The sequence below is a fragment of the Chanos chanos genome, chromosome 8 (assembly GCF_902362185.1).
Source record: "Chanos chanos chromosome 8, fChaCha1.1, whole genome shotgun sequence".
In the NCBI taxonomy this organism is placed as follows: domain Eukaryota; kingdom Metazoa; phylum Chordata; class Actinopteri; order Gonorynchiformes; family Chanidae; genus Chanos; species Chanos chanos.
The window spans coordinates 39,538,868-39,562,545 of NC_044502.1; the positions used below are offsets into that span (position 1 = coordinate 39,538,868).

The following is a 23,678-nucleotide window of genomic DNA, read 5'->3' on the forward strand; positions in this document are numbered from 1 at the left end:
GGAAGGGTGGCATTTAGGGATTGGTTGAGATGGAGACAGAGATGAAGATTGAAGTGGGAGGAAGTGAGGGAAGAAAGGGATAGAAAAACAGATGAACAATGGATTAGGGAGAGTCAGAAAGAGAGAGAGAGAAAGAGACAGAAGGAGTTAGCCAGAGGAGGGAAAGTGAAGAGACAGTAAGGGCAAAGACACGTTTTTTTGGGGGGTTTTTTAACACAGTCTTGTTCAAAAGTGATATTTCTGAAGCTTTTTTTCCTCTCCTTTTGACCCCATCAACAAGGCTTTTGTTCATCCTTGACACTGAGGAGGTTGAGAAGAGCGAGAAGAAGCAAGAAATGCACCTCGATCAATAGGCTCTTTTACCCCTCCATTTTAAAAGACACACTCGCACCTTACCATTCTGTTCATAGGCCTGTCTGACCTCCATGCTTCGCTCTCTCTCTCTCTCTCTCTCTCTCTCTCTCTCTCTATCTCTATCTCTCCCTCTCTCTCTCTCTCTTTCCGCAAAGTCTTTCTCATCGTGCTCAATATTCTGTTCTCGGAAGGTCATCAGGGACCTGAGGCAGTCTCATCGGATTTTCCCTTCTCTCTCTCTCTCTCTCTCTCTCTCTCGCTCTCTCTCACTCTCTCTCACTGTCTCTCTCCCCTACTCCTCTCCTTTTTCTCCTGTCTATCTGTCCCTGCTCTCTCCACTGGAACAGCCTGGCTGGTTTTGAGGCTGAGGCAGGGGCCAAGCAGAGACCACACATCTCTCTCTCTCTCTCTCTCTCTCTCTCTCTCTCTCTCTCTCTCTCGCTCTCCCTCTCTCTCTCTCTCTCTCTCGCTCTCTCTCTCTCACTCTCTCTCTCTCTCTCTCTCTCTCTCTCGCTCACTCTCTCTCTCTCTCTCTCTCCCTCTCTCTCTCTCTCTCTCTCTCTCTCGCTCTCCCTCTCTCTCTCTCTCTCTCTCTCTCTCTCTCTCTCTCTCTCTCTCTCTCTCGCTCACTCTCTCTCTCTCTCTCTCTCCCTCTCTCTCTCTCTCTCTCTTGTTTGCTCTCTCGTCTATGTTTGCCGAGCTCTGAAAGGGTTTGTATTTTCTCGGAAGTCGGCGGAAAACGTGAAAAAGTTACCAGACGAGGAAAATGATCAGTCCAAAATCAGAGACTTGCGTGCATCGTATGAATCTGAAGCAGGTTTTGACAGTGCTATACGAACATAATGGACACATCTGCTCATATACCTGAGAGTTAGTTCTTTTCACTGTTATTCAGCAGTGTAATTTTCAAGCTTCCTATATATTATGGAAATGTGATCGCCACACTGGTTTTGGCTTTTAAAGGTGTATTGAGCTGTTCTCTGTAAAAAAAAAAAAAAAAAAAAAAGGCACCTGAGGAGAGATGTGAGTGGTTTCCCTCTCTAATGGAAGATCACAGGATGGAAGCAGCGGTGATGAGAAGAAGAGTCACTGCTCCTTTGTGATAAAAATAGCGTTCTTTCTGAATGTCATTATGTTTAGGACTAGAAAAGCAACTAAAAAACAGGTTTTGTAAAACGGCTCACTTTCTGTAACTTTGTAGGTTGGCAAGCACGTCAGTGAACGCACTTCAAAATTCCTGAACTGAACTAGATTTGTGTTAAAACTCTTTGCACCACAACGTGCTACCCTAGCAGATGCATACACACAAACAAAGGAAAAGAGAGAGAGAGAGAGAGAAAGAGAGAAGGAGACAGAGGGAGAGAGTGGAAGAGGGTGGTCTAGTCCAGGTGCAAAGGCAGGTTATGATCTCTCCTGCGTCTCTTATGCAGTTTGAGCGCAGGATTATTCTTCTGCGTAGACCTCCGAGATGACAGTCTCTCAAAATTCATGGGTTTTTTTTTTTTGTTTTTTTGTCGTATGTGAGGAGAGCTCCCACTCAAGCAGTTCTTTTCATAAAGCTCGCAGTGAGAAGTGAGAAGTAGAACAAAGCAGCAGAGATACACGTACGCCCACTGACACCCATATGCATATCTTACAGCTGCAGACACCCTGTGCTGAGACACATTCACACAATACCACACTCTCACTCCTCTGTTTTCCATCCCTCCACACTCATCAGTCAATAAAGGCAAGGCACTAACATTAGACCCACACATTCTGCGCAAAAAACACACTCGCATGAATTTACTTTGAACACGACATTTCTACATTCACAGCCAAGTGTTAGAACCCACTAACACTTATCCTATTCTCTTTATACAACTCTACTACTTAACTTAATCAGTTATTAATAGCAGAAATATCTGCTCGGGTTTGGAGTATATAAAAAAACCCCCAAAAAAACAAAGCAAGAACCACCGTGTCACGCCCTGTTCCTCCCATGCCCCCCCCTCCCCCCCCCCCTTCACCTGGTCAGTTTTGATTAAGTTCTGTTACTTCCTGGTTTCTTGTTTTAATCCTGTTTTGACTAAGTTCTGTTACTTTCTGGTTTCTTGGTGTAGTCCTGTCAGTTCAATCATTGTTCCCACCTGTCTTCAGTTAGTTCTGCCTCGTTTAGTTTTGCATAAATACTCCTTTTTTTCCCCCTTCGTTCTTTGTCTGGTATTGTTTGGCGCTCACCCCCGTGTCATGTTGATTTATCTGCCTACCTAATGTTCTGAGACCTACACCCTGTAAGTTTGAAACTCTTTTGTTATGTTTGTTGCTAATGAAGAAACCACTGACCTGCACTTGCATCCAGTCTCTCTCTACAAGTGTGACACACTGTTCATCAACGTGTGAATCAGACTGAATAATTGAATCTAAAATGACGTGTTCTTAAACGCATCTTGAAAATTGCTCAAACAAAAAAAATCGCCAAAAAATTACCACAGTGTAGATATTAAGAATTCCATTTCATTTCACAACTGGCACAGGAAATGCACAATAATTTTAGAATCTCATGTCTTTCCATGTGACGGTGATTGTTTTTGCCAGAAATATTAAACCTGAAGGCAGTGACGTAAATGTTCATTTTCATCATACAAAATGCTTTCTTTTAAACCATCCAATCAACTGTCCTATTACTCTCCTGTGAGAAACTAATATTAGCTTTCATTAACACAAAATGCAATTAGGCTATTACGGGAGAACTCCATGTGACGGTATACTGAGCGTGACAGTCTGAGAAACCCATTCACATGGAAACTTTAAATGACCCCAATATGCCAAATAAGTCACTCATTAATTACTGGCAATAAAATCCCATCTGATATGAATGAGATTTATGCATAATTCTGAGAATATTAGGATAAGAATATGCCAAAACAAACTCCTTTAAATCCCCAGTCTGTTTCCTGGTAGAATTGTATATTTCCACTGTGACTTTTCTTTCTTTTTCTTTCTCTTAACTAAGTGCAACAGGAGCAAGATATTAAATATTCAATTCTTTATTTAAACTATATTAGGAACATTATTTAAAAACCATTTAATATCACTCATGCGAACACACTTTATAACCCATATATAGGAACACCTTAGAAACACCTGTGCTGGCACACTGGTAACACAAAACAGTCCCAGTAAAAGAGAAATCAATTTTCCATGTGAAGTGAAGACTGACAATCTCTCTGCTATAGCAATTGACATATCACCCACAGTTTGACCTCGACTCTGCTCTCTTCTTCCTCAGGACTTCATGCACTTCATCACTCTCTCTCTCTCTCTTTCTCTCCTTGCCTTGTCTTATCCATCAGACATCTTAGTTATTCCAATCACCAATTAAAAAATAAATGCCAGACATCCTGTGAACCATCTACCTATTCAACCGTTCAACCATTTCGCCAATATCTATTTTCTTTCTTTCTTCCTTTTTTTTCTTTCTGTCTTTCTCTCCAACACTCAACTTCACCTTCTATTTCTATTGTCTCCTAATATTCCCCCCCTCTCTCTCTCTGTCTCTCTCTCTCACTCTCTGTCTCTGCTCTCTCTGAGGGCTTGCTCTCTGGAGAGGTTGTCTGTCAGAGCACAAAGCACAGACTCAGTAATGGGCTTTCTGAACAGAGGGAGCCATGTCCCTTGCTGTATGCCGTCCCACTGCTCTTCACACAGACAGCACATGCTGCCTCCACACTCCCCGGCCCTGGGAGATTGGTGTCACTCCATGTCTTCAGGGAACTTCAGGAACTTTTCACATACATTTCGCTGAAACTCCTTGTCAACATTTCAAACCAAAACACAGACATATTTGTTTATTGGTGGTTAAAGGGAGAATGGTACAAAAAAAAAAAAAAAAACTCCACTAAAGGAAAATCTCAAGCAATCTGAGATACAAGGAAAGGCTTCCATTCTTAACTCTCAGTGTTGATTTTAGCTGAGAAATGCTAGCAAATGTTTCCCTGTCTGGATTTTTAGTGTTTTAGACTTTGCATTGGCTGCCGAAGATTTGAGGAACTATTGTAATTGAACAAACATCCAAAAGATGATGCCCTGACACGAACATCATGTCTATGCGAAACAATCATCGTCGCCACTCAACACACCCAACGCATCTTCAGCCTCTGGCAGAACTTTGCTTTTCATTCGCTTCTACAGGTGCAGGCGATGGCGGCTCTCCAGCTCTTTATCACCGGGTGAAAAGAAGGCCAGAGCACAATTACTCCAGTCTCTGGAGACAGGCTGTTCGCGCAGAAAACGACTTTACAGTGAGCTCGTGAACGGCCGGAGACTGGGAGGTGGAGCTCGTCCATCTCACACACGAGAGGCAAGAGAAAAGAGGGCAGTCTCAGTGTTCCAGAATGACATCCCCAATAATAAATAAGTAGAGAAAGTGCAGGCCGAACTTGTTTGACTATTGTCCGTACCCTCCGGGGGCGGTGGGGGGGTGAGACAAGCTCGTATCAGCAGCGGCCTCTATGGCAGCTGCTGCCAGAGGCAAGGGAGAGAAAAGGATGCTTATTCTCAACAGTCTGCCAGCCCTGACCTTTAAAACAGCCCCTCAGACAACGCATCATCAGCTTCTCTGCTTTTACTGCGGCGCAGGGAGGTACGGCAGCGAGAGCAAACATCGGTGTGAGCGGTACACTCCTCAAGAGTATTCACTTTTTATCTAAGCTGGAGCTTTTCATACATCTGGGACCCCCCACCAATGCCAGTTACTTGGAGAAGAACTATTTTGGTAAAGTAGGACTCTGTTACTGCCTAGAACTGTATACGACAGTTAAAAAAAAAAAAAAAAAAATCTTGAAAAAGTCCTATCATATGTTCTTTCCTCGCCTCTGTATCTGAGGGTTGACTATTGAAAAATTTGCTGCTGAATGAATTTTGAATTTCAGACAGACTTCTACTGAGGCTTGGGCTCGTTGTGATGGGAGGAAGTGCGAACTTACATCACCTTTAGTGTTTCCCTAGGGGAACTTTACCGAGTGTCGACACATTGTCAAAAGCATATTCTAACTTTCAGATGAGCTTGCCATGGCAGAACCTCAGAATTAAGCTGTTGTACCCTTTGATCTTCTGTGTCAGCTCTACTCCCTCAGAAACACTCTCACTGTCCCCTGGGACAATTACAGAAGAGTCCAGAAATGTAGGCTGACTTAGCAGTATAACTGGCTAAATATAATGATGTTCCCAAAAATAAAGTGGCATAGATCACCATGTACAGTCTCTCTCCATCTCTCTTTTTCTCTCTCTTTTTCTCATTTTAGCTGAGCCAGGCTATCAAACAAAAGAGTAAAAAAAAAAAAAGAGTCCATCCTTAAGACTGCATGCAACATTTGAAAAGAATTTTAAACTGTTCATTTGAGCTGACTTCAAACGCAAAGTTTCACATTTCACATAACATACTCTTTTATTCTTTGTTTACCATGTTTTTTTTTCTGAATTAAAGGATGCAAGATTTTGGCGAGAAATATTTCACAATGATGCGGCGACAGCTTCTCAAGCACAATATCGGCTTCAAAACAAAAAAAAAAAAAAGCAGAAAAAGAAAAAAAAAAAAAACAGAATAAACTAACATCTCAGTCAGTGCATCAAAGCTTAAACTCGCACCTATTATTTATTAAAACTCTCTCTCCCCCCTATGCACTTTAAAGACTTTGCAGTCTGTAGGGACTCCTTCAAAACTCACTGTTGCAGTATTTTAATTATATAGCTTGAGGCCAATATCCCTGGAATTAAAATCAATAGTGATAAATCAGCATAATAAGGTGTTGAACCAGGGGCAACCTTAAACGCAGCCTGTTCCCACTCCCCACTGCCTGAGGGGGAAAGTGTCAGACAGGTGTATGCATACATAATTAAAAAAAGAAGTTTTACTGCCCCAGTCATATCTATGGATCAAGCCTCTCTAAGGCCATACTATGTTTCAGGAGAAACACAAACATCTAGCCATAGCTACACACCCACAGGAGTTGCTTTCGCACAGAAAGCTGAAGGTAAAGACAGTTGAGTTACATCAAATGAATAAGAGAACTGTTAAAAGCTGAGGTGGTGTTATGTTTTTTTTTTTTTTCCAACGACTCTGATATTAAGGGAATAAAAAGAGGACAAACCTCTTGGAAAGCTGGATGTGCTATGGCTAACAGCCATGTTGTAGTTATGGGAGGGGTTGGGTGGCCTCTGTCCAGTATGTCATTGGTGGGTTTTTAAAGCCTGATGGATGGATGCCAGACTGAACCATCACAAAGATGTTATAAATCACGTATGGACATGACTAGGCCACAGACCTGAGAGAGAGTGAGTGAGCAAGAGGGAGAGAGAGTAAGCAAGAAAGAGAGAGAGAGAAAGAGAGAGAGAGAGAGAGAGAGAGAGAGAGAGAGGGAGGGAGTGGAGCCAAGTACAGAAACAGCAGTTTCCCACTGCTCAAGAGTTTAACGTGTCTGTGATTAACTGTCAATCCTCAGCCCAGGCCGACGGAGCTCCGTCTCAATTAGACTCACTCATCATTCTGACAGGCTCCACGCCTGCAACCTTGAGCTCCATCTGGAGAGAAGCCAGAAAGGATTGGGCTTCGGCACTAACGCCACGACGTATACATCAAAATATACTCTGGACACACATTACTGAGACTAACTGCACTTCTGGAGAACCAAAAGTCACTGGCAAAACTCTTGTCAAGCCACAGATATTGATGTGCCTCATTACGACAATCGGTAATACCTCGAAAGGATTGCAGTTCTAGAAGCAACTATGACCTCATTACTAATTAAGGATTAATAATCGTGTATGTTACGACATCAATTCGGTTTTGATGCAGTTGCTTCCAATTTGTAATATGCGTGAGCTTGTGGACACATACTGTTTCTGTAACACGCTCAAATCATCCCTCAGCCAGTGTCTGCTGTGTACTTAGCGAGCACACTTTTCCAGTGGGATAGGAAAAAAAAAAATGTCGAGATCTGTGGCAAAAGCAGAATGCTGCAGCCAGCAGAACATTTTGAAGTGTTTTTCCACCCCGAAGCATCTCTTGTCTCTCCCCAACCCTTCCCCCTCCCCTCCTTCCCTCCTTCCCTCCCTCCCTCCAAGACTGTGCAGAAACAGGGTTTTTCTGCTCGTATTTTTGTTTAACTTCACATCGATCAGCCTTTCCCCCCACCGTGAACAGAGCGAATTACTTCTGGCCCACTCCACAACGTGGCCCTATGGAGCGACATTCCGAAGAGGACACAATGTCGAGGTATCTGAGTGCCAACTTAAGTATTCCTCTCACAGCTCTAGGTGGAGGTATCATACCATTGAAACACACTGGAAGATGATTACATGGTGCAGAGAGAGAAGATGGACTTTCTCTCCCGGTTTCACTTTCCCCTGTTCATTCTGTTTCAGTCTCGGTCTCTTGTAGTGTAGCTATGACTCTCTGTGGTTCTAAAAGATCTATGTGTCTTATGGGAATTAATTAGACTGGGCCAGTGATTGTAGGGCAAGAAAAGCACTCTGAGAGCAGAGGCATATTCTGACAGAAAGTCAGATAGAGAGTGTCACACAACATAAGAGACTATGTACATGTACTATGTACAAAAGTAAATGCAGGGAGAGAAAAAAAGGGAGACTGAACAAAGAGAAACTATGCACAATTGTTTAAATGTATTGTTGACCAACGACGTCTAAATGGTACAGAGAATGAATCTGCGCTTTAGAATATCTGTAAATAAACATAAAAATAAAACCGTTGAGTGAGCTGAAGGCAGTTCAGTTGGTTACCCACATATTCTGAGAGTTCGCGCGCAGACGTGACGGTTTATAACGGAGTGATAGTGACAGAGTGATGGTGACTGTGTTTGATTTTGCGTTCTATTGGTTTATTAACAGAGATACGAGACGACGACTTCAACGAAGATATATGACCTCTGCACAGAATAAAACTGCAGTGCTCTGTTGAGTTTCAAAACTAATAGCCTACACTGTTGTCAGCAAAACCTCGGGAAAAGAGACCGCCACTAATCTTTATGAGGGGGTAATAAATCTGCAGAATGTCATCTCAACTTTAAAATGCATTACAGTGACGAAAAAGCGCTTCACAGACGCAGCGCCTCAACAATCAATAAAAAAAAAAATCGTGCCGTGTACTTCCGTGAACTAACTGACTGACTAACTAACTACCCAAATAAATAAATAAATGTTCTTCTTGGCTAATTTTTTTCCTATTCGTTTATCTGTGAACGGTCATAAAATGTCATCTGGAGGGTTGGTTAAGCCAATATGCGCTTGTGGAATGAGCCGTTATGACGCCGACTCGGCGACCTTGCCAAGCGGCAGCCTAAGGGAATGGCGAATCTACCGTCTCTGAATCCGCGGTGAGCGCAGCCAGGACTGCACCCAACAATAGAGCCAGATGGAGCGAAAGCCGAGCCACCGATGTCTGGCTTCACTCAAGATAAGGAGCTAGCTAATATCGGTGCAGGAAATAACTTGGGCAGACGATTAGATGCAGGTTTCATTTTCCTATGGAGCCGCGTTCTCATACATATTCTATTAGAAAAGTAAGGGTTTATGCAAAACGCGCAGAAATTAGATTTTTAAAACTTGTTTTCAGGTTACTTGAGCATTTGATATTGCTTTACATTTATGCTTGAAGCGAAGTCAAATAATTGGGTCACTAAATATTTCCACTTTAATATCGTTAAATGAAACCGTGCAGCTTTTCTTTCATTCAGTTGTCTCCGTTCTCTGTTCAAATGTTTTATTTATTATTTATTTATTCGTAGTTATTTATATGGTTTTGAGCACAGTGAACTGATTCCCTCTGCACCATCTGACAATAGCCTACAAATGTGTCAATACTGCTGAGAGAATCCTTCTATGGGCAACACCAGAGAGATACTTGTGTATTAAAAAAGAACAAAAACAAAACCTTGCCATCTTTCATAGCTGCATGATCCCTCAATCCTGCGTCATAACGGTCAATTCAACACAATAACTCACTAACAAGAATCTTACAGTCAGTGCTACACAAGTGCTTCATTTAAATCAGCACTCTATAGATAAAAAAGAATTCAACCTTGTAAGAATTTCTTTTGAGGTGGTACAGCATTTGAAAAATGATAGAGGAGAATGCATTCTGTACCTGTTTGCATTAAGCACATACACATGGTCATATGTTAGATTTCCTCTGAATAAGTGAGAAGAATGTACATATGTTCAGGCGGCAAGCCTGCGCTCATGCCAGACCCCCCCCCCCCCCCCCCCCCCCCGCTGTCTCTGTAGGTCAAGATACATGGGATCTGACACTGACCCATCTCTACAGACAAACTTCACTGACTTCTGAACAATATCACTCCACCAATAACCCATTTTCTATATCCAATGACAACTGGCTCAAATTTGCAGTGAAAAGATTTTGTGGACTTTCATTGGTTTTATGAAGGGGTGTGGAATGAAACTGGGAAACAATCCAAGGATATTCAAGCCCATTTCCCCCATCTCTCTCTCTTTCTGTCTGTCTCTCTCTCTCTCTCTCTTTCTCTCTCTCTCTCAGTATGCAGTATTTTATTCTCTGTAAAAGCTGTCCTCCTGTCTCTCTTGGATGATGAGGCTCTGTGGGGACATCAATCATGCCAGCTGGGCTACATAAATGGACTCGTCTCTGAAATTACCAGGATAGACTGAGAATTTGCTCATGTTTCACTCCATATTACAGTCAACGACCCAGCGTGTTCAAAATCAACTGAAAAACCTGCCAGGGTGCTGTTTTAATGATAAAATGGTTCTATTTTAGATTCACAAACACACTCAACCTCTCTCTCTCTCTCTCACTCACTCTCTCCTCTCTCTCTCTCGCACCCTCCTCTCTCTTTTCAAATGCCGTGCTTAAACTGGAAAGACATCGAGTCGCCAAGCATACACATTACTCTTATTCTTCCAATCCACTATCTCGTTTTTTCAAAGCTTCAATTATGTCCAGATGTTGAGTGTGGGCGAATTATAAACACGTATACACACTCACAAACTTTTCATCCTTTCATTTTTTGCAGATGCTAATTTCAGAGAGCTCTAGGGAGTACTTGCACACCTGCTTGCTTTCAAACAGTGCTAGGGCAGAAGAATTCATGGAAACCAAACACTATTAACCATGTAAGAGCAGGACCACTACTATCCCTGAGAGGCAAACACACACACACACACACACACACACACACACCACCAACAACAACAACAGCACTGCCTCAACAAAATGTCACTAGAACCTTTAGCTTAAGCTCAGGCTTGCCTGTCAAATGACATTACCATGGCAAGAGCAGTTCCTCTGGATACACATGGACAAGGCCTGTCTTTATGGCAGTGTAGTTTTACAATGGAGCTCACGCTCTAAAACACTCTAAGCCACTCTATTTTACAATGATTGTTTTAGAGACTGACATAGCTCCTCTGAACAGAAGTGCTAATAAGCCTACTAAGTGGTGGAGGGCCAAGATATAAAATGGAAAGTCAGTAGTAACATCTTGGAACTTTGCCTACGATCCCTCAAGCATAATATTTCTTCCCACACAAGGCTTAAAGCTTACAAATTCCCAAAGATGTTTTGCTTAGCAGACCCTTTAGCTAGATGACTGCTATATTTCTGACACATTTTCAAAATAATTCCGTGGCTTATGGTGATATGTATCTTACTAAGACACAGCGCCTCAGAGGAACGTTACTACAAGAATAACAGATCAGGTTTAAAAAAAAAAAAAAAAAAAAAAGTAAAGAGAAATACACAGTGGGGAGAACAATTCATATCAAGCTTGAATTCATATCATATTTTTAAGACATAAATATACTATGACACATATCTAATTTCATTTAAAATCACGTAATAGACAACATCTGTCCCAATGTATGGGAAGTTATTCAGATCGCGTGGTCCTTTTCTTAGATATATACTGTATGTTACAAGACGCCGTGAATGGGACCACGTATAAATGTCCCATAACGTAATTCAGATGTAGTACATTAACATTGCGTTAAAGTACAGTTGATGGAGAGTGCATGAGTGCAGTGTGCTATGGGACCAGTGAAGCGGGGGAGAGAGAGAAGGGGGCGAGCGAAGGAAAGATCCGGCAGCTGTCAAAGCCTTTGAACCAGTGAAGCCTCTTAAGCTTCCCTGCTTCAGACAAACGGCAAGCTGCTCTACAGTGGAGCTCAGCTGCTGAAAACAAGAGCGTCTGCCCTCAGTCCACACACACACACACACATATATATATATACACACACACAGACATACACACGTACATACACACTCTATCATGGTTTGGGACTGCTCTTAAGGCCTCCCTTCGCCTTTGCTTTGAAGTGCCGATTTTTACCATTTCTCAGAGTGCGAGGAATGTTAGGCCTGATTAACGCCCATGGAAACAGGATTACCATAGTCCCGCTTTCTAATTAATTGTCTAGCTATTTGGCCAATAAATCCCAGTTATCTTCGCCTCTAATCGTGGCAGGCGATAGCACCACTCTGAACCAACAGAATGTTAAACAGGCAAGATTTTTTTTTTTTTAGGGGGTAATGAAACCAGAGGAATGCACAGCTCTATCTGCTTTTCTAGCTCAGCAGTTAATTCAATTAAATTCATATACCAGAGCATTTCGTTTCGCGAGACGGGCAGAACGGACAGCTCAACTTAATTGGCCTCCTATGCTTTTTGCCAGGGAGTTTGGGTTTGTTGTGAAGATTTTGTGTAAATCCCACTGTTACAGTGTGTCTACCCCAAGGGATCTGTGTCCCCAAATAAGAGCACACTCCTCTGAAGTCGGGAGTATTTTTTTATTTTTTTTTCCTGGCTTCCCTCGGCTTTTTGAGAGTGGAGTTGGAGTGAGGGAAACTAGGAGGTTTAGCATCTGGGTTTGGAGATAGGCGGAAGCGCTAATGAGATATTGGCATGATTTTGAGTTATAGTGGACACTGACCATGGCAAACTACAGGGGGTCCAGAAGCTGTCCTCTCCAAGGGCACTGACTTTGTCATGATGGTTCATGTTGTGGTGCAGTTGGCACAGTTTTTTTGCTGACCTCAGAGAGAGGTCTGAAGTCACCAATAGGAAGTTGAGCCAAACTGAGGAAAAAACCCCGGGCCTGATTAGCAGAGTACGATTCTGGGCAATAAGGATGACACAAACATAGACAGGAGAAACTGCCACATCAACTTAACATTCACAGAGAGAGAGAAAGAGAGAGAGAGAGAGAGGGAGAGAGGGAGAGAGGGAGAGGGAGAGGGAGAGAGGGAGAGAGATCGGGGGAAAGGGAGATGACTCTGCTGGATATAAGAGTCCAGTAGGGATGTATAAAGAATGTCTGTGAATACTCCAGTCCTGTTCCCCTGAGGGTACCTTCAGATTAGCAATGAAGTGACGTGCAAACACAGCAGCTGTTGATGGGAGAGCTCAGATGCTATGCGAGCGACAGTAGCCTGATGCAGACAAAACAAAACACAAGAGTCAAGAGGGACAAAAAGGAGAACAAAACAAACTCCTAACATACAGGAGAAAATCTTTCATCACTCATTGGTTGTATTATACACGATATTTCCAGAGAGACGTCAACACAAAAAGTATATGTTTCTGCAGAGCTGGAGAGACCTACCACTGGGCTCTGATGCCTTTGTAATGGTCAAATTCCCCTTTATAGGCTATTGCTCTCAGCAAGGTGACAAAGAGGCAGCTGCTCCCCAGTAAAGCTGGACTGCATTATGGAAGGCACTGTGTTGTCATAATAAAACTGATGGAAGTTATTTTATTGCCTCTATGTGGCATTGTTCAAAAAACTCAAAAAAGTGACAGGTCATATATAAATGTGTTTATGTGTGTGCGTGTGTGTGTGTGCGTGAGTGCATGCATGCATGTGTGTGTGTGTATGTGTGTGGAGGAGGGAGAGAGAGAGAGAGAGAAAGAGCGTCTATTTGTTTTTTAGGTGGACTTTTCACCGAAAGCATACTACTCTACTGGGAACATGCTGTCAAACTGGGGTCCACACAAGTAAAAAAAAAAATGCACAGGTATTTCTTCATACAAGATGTTTTGTTACTGGTAAAACTTTATAGAGTGAAAGCGTGTTTTTGGTTAGGGGTAGTGTTAGAGTTAGGGTTCGGGCTGAGCTGTTATTCTTTACTGTTCTTATCATGCGAGACAACTGAGGCAACCAGAAACCAGCATACAAGGTGCACGTGCACGCGTCCGTGCATGAGTGTGTGCATGTGTGTGTGTGAGTATGTGTGTGTCTAATCCATGTAATGTTAAATGCTATGATTTAGATTTCACCCTGAGTTACACATCTGTCTGTATAGCGTGGCTGAGTAAACAGCTTTGGACAGCTCCCGCTGAAGCATCCCCAGTCCTCATTTACTGTAGCAGCCTGAGAGTGCTTGGGTCTCCATCCACTGAGAAAACTGCTCCTCAGCGCCCCTCGAAACAACAAGAGGCAGAAAAGCTATAAAAACTTAAAAATATTTGTGGGCTTTGAGGGCTCAGCCACCTTCAAAGCGGTGGTCAATTCAACTTTTAGTCTGCTACTAAATTGGCATGGGTTTATTCACTGTAGATTTCTGACAAGACTGAGGGTAGTGAGGAAGTGAGGGACTCAATGAGCAGGAAGAAAAACAGCAGAGCCAAGCAAATACCTAATAAAGCAATTTGTCATCTCCCACCGTCACGTTCAATAAGAGTCAAATTGCCTATCTTTTCTGATTTGAAGGTTGCTGTGCTTACATGTGAACGCTTAATTTGCCTGAATAACGTGTTTAATTAGTTTTCTCTCCAGTATTTCTGACTGAACACTTCGGCTCACATTGTTCTGTAAAACGCTCTGTTTTCATTGTGTTATCTGAGTGACTGTGTAGTCCTTTAACCAAGCCCCTGCTTGGAGCCTGAGACGCAATGTGCATGCACTTCACAGCTGCGTGGCTTTGTCTTTCGCTTCATATCTCCGTCGCTGTTACGCCTTTTCACTTCCAGCTCGTACGTGTCATCTTCTCAACCCTGTTATAATCCCTCTCTCTCCCCCACTCTCTCTCTCTCTCTCTCTCTCTCTCTCTCCCTCTCTCTCTCCCCCTCTCTTTCTCTCTGGTGCATCATCAGTTTTACAACCGGAGCCTAAGCAGGCACTCCCACTCAAGTGATGCCTCTGTGACTTTGTTGTTTCGGAGGGAGGAGAAGAGAACGCGTCAGACGACTACACAGCACTGGAATTGTCAAAACGTATAGGAGAAGAGGCCAATTACCCAAGCAGTGTTTGGAGGTTTTCCCCTCCATCTCTCTTCTTTCATCATCAACCGACCAATCAGAGAGCTCCTTTCACAGCCCTCTAACCCATCTTTTTGACAGCATGCTACAGAATATCTTTGTAAATGAAACACAAAAGCAGGGTAAATATATATAGCTCAGTGCGCCGAGAACGCGAAGCCAAAAATCTGTTTATTTCAACTGAAGGATATATATGCTCATGAAACGATATGTGGACCTAGTGCAGGAGTCAGTGAAAATTTCAAACCTTGCTTCTCCTCAAGAGGAAATGCCTTTGATGAATGTCTAGGCTACCTCATACTCCTGTCTTCATAAACAATGGTTTCCAGTGCCAATCAGTATTAACACATATGATCCAGTTTATTTATTCATTTATTCATCAACTTAATTATCAAGATGTAGACTTGTTGAACCTGGAGTGACAACAATGGTAAAAAAAAAAAAGTGTGATTTCTCCAGGACAAGACTTGGGAACAGACACTATCCTGGAGCACAGTAAGCGTTAAACTCACTAGCGGTGTCCAGCCCAATTCCTGACAACCCTGTGTGGTTCTTGGCATGTTCTTTTCCACTAAATAGGACTTTGATAATCAAGTCAGAGGACTTTCACGCCAGTCAATCTCATTAATCACTCAAGTAAGAGTTAAAGCGAGACACAAATCCCAGCCCAGAAACGGCTATGAATTATTACTAAAGAAAACTGTACAGAAATTTGGAAGAAATAGATCCATGCCACTGTTCACGATTTCTAACGGGGTGGGGGGGGGGGGGGGGGGGGGGGGGGGTGTATCTTGAAATTCCAGTTTTACATTTTCATTTGATGAGATTACTGAGTTCAAACTCATCTTTTATGAAAGTTTTACAGATCTGAAATTAATAGGCAAGACTATCATAAGCATAAATGTGTAATAATGAAGTTTGATGAAGCTTAAGTGTCTAATTACTGGCTGTCTGGTGAAACGTAGGAGCACAGAGAATACTAAAAAGAACGAAGCATTGAGAACAGGGGGGCCATTTTGTTCTGGCTTCGGTAACTGCTGGTAATGGCCAAGCCACACATTCATAGTCTCTTGAATTACTAATTGATTGCTCACTTTCTACCTGACTTACAATCAACCAAGTGTGCTTTACTAATGCTGTAGTCACTGTGTATTTTTGCATATCTGCTCAATCAAGAGTATATACAGAGTCTATTTTATTTGGCTCGGTTGGAAGGCACAATTATACGTTGTACTATCTGTTCTCTGCCAAAACTGCTAAAACAGCCAGAAAAAAAAATGTAAAAACAAACCACAGGTACCAACAAGGACAAGGCACTTTAGGATTGAACCTGTTTCAAAGAAAACCTCTCTGAAACATAGAAAAGCAATTAAGGCTTTGAAAGCAGCTTACATAGAGAGTATGGCACAAGTGTTTATCCATGGAATCCCAGTGAGAAATCCCCAGGTGTGGTAGGCAATGTTCTGTTAGAGGGCTCAGGGCTATCTCTCCACCTGACATAATATATTGATTATTGTGTATAATTCAAATAGCCATCCATCTCCAGAGCGCCTTTCTGCTTGCATCAGACCCTCCACATTTATTATCATATCAGTTAACGTGATTATATGCAAATGACTCCGCCCAGCGGAAGCGTCTACATATCAATTACTGTGACAGTGAGTTGTGCACGACAAGGGTTATTATGCTAATTCAGCCCGAAATAGATTGCACCTGAGAGGAAGGGAGGGAATGAGTTAGTGAATAAGAGAAAGAAAGAGGTGCAAGGGGGAAAAAAAAAAAGAAAGACTTCAGTCTCTCCTCTATCAAGGACCAAAAAGAAGAGAGCTAACATTTCAAACAGAAAGTGCTCAAGACAATAATCTTCTCCAGAAGGGAAGTTGACTGTTATGTTATATTACATTTTAAATTCAAGTTGTGTCTATGAGTCAAAGGTACGAAAATGACTTTTCATTGTGAGTCAGTGCAACACGAGGGCAATTTTCAAACACAAACAACTTTTATAGCACAGGAGAGAGAGAAAACTCCCTAAAACGAGATTTGACTTTTAGATATCCTGTTATTTCTGTGAATTGAATATAACATTTTTTATCGCACATTTCAGTCCAGGGACTGGTCAGAAGATATCTCTTGCTAACTGGATAACAAAACCCCCTAATATTTTCACGTTCAAGTCCATTTGCTTTCAGATCTTTAACAGTTTTCAGCAAATATTACATCACAGACAGTGAAATATATGCTCAATAAATCTGTCCCAAATGGGGAAAGAGAAGATGTATGGTATATGAAACCAGCGAAGCTTATGACATGACATGTATAAAAATAATGGTGTGTGTGCATGCGTGCGTGCGTGCGTGCGTGTGTGTGTGTGCTTGTGTGTGTGCAGGCATGTTTTCATGCATAGCTGCTAAGTTATAAGAATTAAAAATTTTCACTGGTTTACTGCTGTACGGAATACCACGGGAGACATCTCTACAAACTTTGTAGGACATGGTACCACAGCAGAGCAGAGCAGTGAATCAACAAACAGATGGTACTTGCTCTCAATGTATAGACCTCAACTCAACCATGAGCAAGTACAGCAAATCCCAGAGCGAGCAAGTCGACCTTTGATTAAAAACCAGCCTTGGAACAGTAAAGCAACATAATTTCACCGAAAAAAAAAGAGAGGGGAAAAAAAAAGCCATCCGGTCAGCAGTTTTCTAATGCATGCTCTCTTTTCACCTCTGGCTGAAACAACTTCCAAACGTTTATGGTGTCCAGCAGTCTGATTAGGTATTCCATCGCTTCGGAGTTGTTGGGGTTTTTTTTTGTTTGTTTGTTTGGTTTTTTTGAAAGGATGCTGTCGAAATTCAGACAGGTTTTGACAGTGAAGCAACATGCTGTATATCGAGGCTGTGTAGTACGCAGCCCACTGAAAAAGCTTATGGAGTTTTATGTTGCGAGAGCAAAAAAAGAGAATGGACAGTAGATCTATAGGACAGACACTTGCAGGGTTCAGTGAAATGCCTTCAGTGCTTTGACTCACATCGCATGAGATATGGCCTATATTTATTTACATATCCTGTTAGCCTTTTTTAATTCCACAGTATTAACCAGTCCACCACAGCTTAGCTGTTTTGTGTTCCATGTTCCGCATCATAAACATGGTACAAACTGCACAAGCTAATCTGAGTGATTCTTTCCAATCCTGTGCATTTTGGCTTAACGGAATGTGAACTAAGCTTAGCTGCGTGCTAAGCTGCTACAAGTATGGTCACTCAACAGCCTGTTGAATCCCTCATCTGTAATTACTTAAAAGAGCGTGTCTGAGCCATTGTAAACGTGTTTAATAATGCAGAGAGGGCTAAACACAGGGTTGTGAAATCCCAAAGTGAACTTTCTAAGCTAGCATGACAACATAAATACAAATTCAAACACAGCGTCTGAGGATAAACACCTGCGTCGGAGCGGAGTGCTCAGAACGCGTCGTCGTCATTCCATTTTTTTCTCTTTTTCCCTCCTCTTCCTCTTCTCCGAAAGCACTCTTTTCATTAGATGGGCCAAGAGAGATAAGCCAGTCCAGCCGTGTTGACTCGCCGCGGTCAAGGTGACCCACCCGGTCTGTTTGGGGCTGACGCCTGAGAGTGCTCTCTCGTTCTCAATTATCTTGTTAAACAGACAACCTAACTCATAAAGGTTCTCCTGCAGTCCCCGTAAAAATGACTTTAATTACAGGAAGCCTGTCGCCAGAGGGGGCCACATTGCCACAGAGCCAGCATGTGTCCTGCTGCCTTTGTTAATGTCAAGTCTCAGTGGGAGCATTTTGTTTCAACTTCAAACAAAAAGAGGGGGAAAAAAACTCACAAAATATGCTTTAGTCACCGAGCATTTCACTGAAACCATATGACCTTAACAAGCTGTGAAGACTCATAGAACCCACATGTTCAGCTGACTCCGTAGAGCAAGGTCACATAGGTTTTATGAAACTTTACACACGGTGGTAAAAGACCAAAAAATGTCCAACAGATTAATCCAGGAGGAGCTGATTAAGGTATTACAGAAGGACAAGGTCATTTGAGGAAATCCGACAGCAGAATTGAATTCAAATAATCTGTCGCGGTGATGGCAATTCTATCGACAACATTTTGCCATCATGGTTTGAGGAAGTGATCATTGTAAATAAATAAATAACTATACAGATAGATAATTGAATAAATAATGGGTTGAAACTGATTTACACCTTTGTCAGATCAGGATTTATGGGAATCATACAACAGCATCGTTTCTGAGGTATTACCAAATACTTAACTATGTATTTATTCCACAACATCTGGGACACTATTAAATGTCACTTCTGCTTCACCTCAACAGAGAAGCGGTGCTGAAACTGGGTGGTCTTTTATGGTGGAGCTTAGCAATTATCGTCAACAAGGCGAACAGATTGGTTACAATTTATACGTACTTTGTGATTAATTTATGAAAATTAAATCTTAGTGTCTTATTAACAAGGATTAGGAATTACTTCTGGTTTTGTAATCTGTGAGCATTATTTTTTCATCAATGTGATTTAGTCATGATGTTCTGCTCTCTAGTTAACCAATATTTTCACGTTTAAAGTTTGTAATGGCACGGCTTAGCAATTGTTACTGAGGAAGTACCAGTTGTTGCTGACTAAATACTGTAGACTGACGTTTTGTAAACTGGTACAACCCTCATTACAAACTGATGAGTGCACTGTTGCATTGTTATCAAGTACAACATGAACGTTCTGACAATTACAGAAGTCAGCACGGGGAGATTCTTGACCACGTTACTGTCCGCCACTATGACTAAAAACGATCGACAGTTTAACTCTTAAAAAACCCCTCATTTGACAAGACTTTGTTTAAAAAAGGGGGTAGGCAGAGTTTCTCATTGCATCCATAAAGGGACAGTTTTACTGCCTCTCTGAGGGGGGGGGAAAATGTACATACATTCCACCCCAGCTCATGCCTGTCTCTTGGCTTATTTATTTGAACTTCTATATGCTTTATAAATATGAATTGAACAGCTGTCTCATCTCACTGTGCTAGTTTATGCTCTCTGCCTTCTGTCGAGAAGAGGATTTACTCAGGCTAGCTAGATTTACACAACTATCTATTTCCTCACGCCGGCCAGGATCCCAACGGCACCCCCAAAAGTTACACACACATCAGTTTTTTATCTCCCCAAGTTCTTCACAGGACAAACAATGTGGGTTTATATTTCATTGTGTCACTGGAAAACAATGTACGTCCTGCATGACGAAGCAAATCTGCTTTTTGTTCAAAGTGTGGGGTCCGCCGAACAGCCAAAAAAACAAAACTCGCAATACTTTTCCAACTTTTGTTTACATTTATGCCTCTGCAAGGGAGAAAAAGTAACTGAAAAGAAATTCTTTGTCCTTTTTTTATTTACTTTTTTTTTTTTTTTTTTTAAGTGCTAGTGATGCATGTACACTGAATATATCCAGCAATACTGCACAGAAAAGATTCAGGTTTAAGAAACCAACTAAGATCTTGAAAAGTGTCTAATTATAGTGTAAACATGATATGGATCTGGGCGTAACAGAGAGGTTAATGGAGGAATTTCAGTTTCTTTGACAAGGTAACTTTTTTTAATAGAATCCACTGCACAGCAGTAAAGTGCAAATGGTGCTTATGCTTACTTAAATTGACCTATTTGCAGAAATGTGGGTCTTTTCATGCAAAGCGGTGAATTGTTTTCAAAAAAGAAAGAAAGAAAGAGTGAAAAAATGGGTTATTATTATAATGATCAAAGAGATTTTGCATACATAAGTGTGATCGCCAAGACAAAAATGACAGACTCATTTTTTCTGGTGCCAGTCTTCAGAATGCATCCCTCTGCAGTTTAGCATCACACTGATTCGGAGTTAGTAACATTTGATGGAACAGTGGACACACATAAATAAAATACTGCAATAATACAGTCATTCAGTTTCATAAAAGACAGTTTGTTCCACATTCTCCACTCTTCACAGAGACTGAGCGCAACTGAATGCATCACTTATCCATGCAAAGTCGCTTTATTCTTACATTTGTCATCAAGAGCTTTTCATTCTCTGGATACATTCATTCCTTTCACTGGTTTGTCATTTTTTTCTCCTTAATTATGCACTCCTATGAAAGCAGCACATCTTCATTTAACCACGGCCTGTCTTGTCGGATTGTATTTGTTTGGGTCCATTTTTCACAGTATTATTGAGTGCACACCTTTCACATCTTAGCGGGATGAAAAGAAAAAGAAAAACCCCAAACGATCCACATTTCTTAGTTCTCAGACTCTTGCTCTGGATGAGCTGAAATGTAGCACACAGATGCCAACCATCTCTCAGTTTCACACAACATGACTGTCTTTCAAACTGGGGCACCCCCCCCCCCCCCCCCAAGCAAGACCCCATGCATAGGTGAGCTGCCTGAGGTGATTCAAAATAATTGCATGAAACATAACAAATTGTATTAGGAATATGTGAGGAGCGATAAATCCTCAGGCCCGGGAGTTCGGGGTGAGTGATTGGAGAGTGAGAATGGCGACAGAGAGAGAGAGATAAGCAGCGAGATGCTTTATTGGATCACACAAGGGGGAAGCTGGCCAGGTCAGATAATGATCCAACAACTCCACCAGATGTGCCTCCCACCATCTTGTCTCTGCACCGAGGGTTCTCTGGCCGCTCGCACTGGAAATGAATCAGACGAACATGACACTGTTCGGTAATGTGCAGCTGGGGCACAGGTTTTTGATATCTGGACCTAAAGGCTGCTGGGTAATAACAAGCCAACACGTTTCATATGCTTCGAGACGGTCCTCCTTTCGACTGGGGATACGAGCGACGAGAATTGAAAGGCTTTTTTTTGTCATCAATAGCTTTGAAAAATCTTGTTATGCGTGAAAAGATTAATCTACTGATACTACATCTGAACCCAAGAGGCCAGACTTTAGATGTGCTGTCCAATTAGTATGTCTTAAGTGCCTCGCAATCCTCTTTTGGCTGTTTCTCTCTTTATGGAATCATAATGTCTTCGCCTCTAATTACTGATGGCAAATTCTCATTTGTACTATGTTACTGTATGTTAGAGAAAAGTCAGTGCTAATTCATCGTAGACAAGCACATCAGATCAATTTGTCATGCCGTTCAGTTTGGACAGATCACTAACGGGGCTGCATACAAATTACATAAGATAGAGGAAGCTGTGAGATAAATAAGACACTGGTGTTGAGGGTTGTTGAACAGATGTTCAGTTCTATATTTATGGCTAGCGTATTTGAAGCCACAACCTCTGCGGAAGTCCTGGGAAATGACTGCACCAGTCTGAACATCTGAACGTCTGATCTCCCCGGTCGCGCCAAAGGGATGCCCTCGCATGTATTTAACATTACTTCACCGACGGACATTACTTTACAATCAAGAGAAACCCGCCAGACACGCTTAGCGTTTAGCCTGGAAGGCTTATTTCTGCAAGCTAGCAGAACCCATCTCATCTCATTTCAAAGGATAAATTTAAGACTGTATACGGGAGGATAAAAAAAAAACAACTAATGCTAAGGAATCTTAGGTTCTATCTCTTCCCCTCCAATCCCCTCTACACCCCTTGCCTCTGATAGAAAATCTTAATTTCTCCCATGGGACAGAGATGTTTGCCTATCTTCCTAAAGCACACATATTTCAGGCCAACACGAGAAGCTTAAATGGCCCCGCTGTAAATAGTCTTATCTCGTAAACACAAGCTACCCACCATCACTGATGGCGGGGGACGGTTTAAGTCATGGGCTGATACAGAGCAGACGCTCCATTGTGTGTATGGAATGACCAATACGATTTCTCACAACCAACACACAGAACAAAACACCTTACCTTCACTGCCCCTGTGACATTTCCAGCCTGTGACAGTGGAGATAAAGCAACTGCACTTTTATGCGTTTAGCTGATGATCTTATCCCGAGCAGACTTACAATTATTTACTATGTCAGGGGTGACACACCTCTGATACGACCTTGAGGTTAAGCACTTCTCTCAAGGACACAACAGCAGTGAGACATTGTGTTCTTCATTCCACCCCACATACCTGCAGTTATTTGGCTGTTTCCCTTACAGCAGCAAGTCAGTGCCACCCCTAAACAGGCAGATAAATGAGACGCAGACTGGGATTTCAGGCTGGACACAGAGTCTGAGGGAGTGTGTGTGTGTGTGTGTGTGTGCGTGTGTGTGTGTGTGCATGTCCATACTTGCGTGTCCGTGCTTTTGTGTGTCTGTGCTTTTGTGTGTGTGTGTGTGTGTGTGTGTGTGTGTGTGCATGTGTATGTGTATACTCATATAGTGTCCAGAAAGAATCAGTATTGTCAGACCCTTACCTTACACTCTTTCCATGGTGCCTGTGCATTGCTAAAGGCTTGTGATTGTGACGTGATGTAGCAGCTATTTCTGATATAGATAAGGAGAAAACTAATAGTTAGGAAAAACTTCCTTCATCACTGAATAAAATCTGAGGTAGGTAATATATTTATTATCTGAGAGCATTAGGTATTTCTTCCAATGCTGTTCATGTCACCTAACCAGAAATACAGTCTTGAAATATCTCAGATCTTTAATTGTGAGCACATGACAAAAGAGTGTGTTCCTCCAGTTCTGAGCAAACGACTCAAACAAAGCAACACACTACTTAGTGTAAGGAGATCTGGCCTTTTGATGGCTATTCCCACAGGTAATTTCTGACCGACCAAATAATACTGTTTATCTTCAGATTCTCAAACATTCCTCAAGGACTTTCCTCCCTTGTGAGTCACTGAGCTTACGAAGAGTATGTCATCTCCTCACGGCAGAGGATTTTATCAGCTCATTATCTTTCTCATTACCAGTCTATCTCTTTTCACATCTATTTTTGTATTATTCAACCATTCCTTTCAATGACTTATCACTGTCTTACCCATAATCCAATTATTTGCTCTGAAGTTTTCCTTTCTTTCTGGGGTTTTTTTTTTTTCATTTTTGTTCAGGTTGTTTTGATCTACTTTCCG

General features: G+C 41.9%; 1 protein-coding gene across 4 annotated transcripts in view; it reads right to left on the reverse strand.

Moving 5' to 3' along the window:
• ptprub (protein tyrosine phosphatase receptor type Ub) overlaps nucleotides 1-23,678 on the reverse strand; it is a 135,111-nt gene that overhangs the window by 70,402 nt on the left and 41,031 nt on the right. The window lies entirely within an intron of this gene.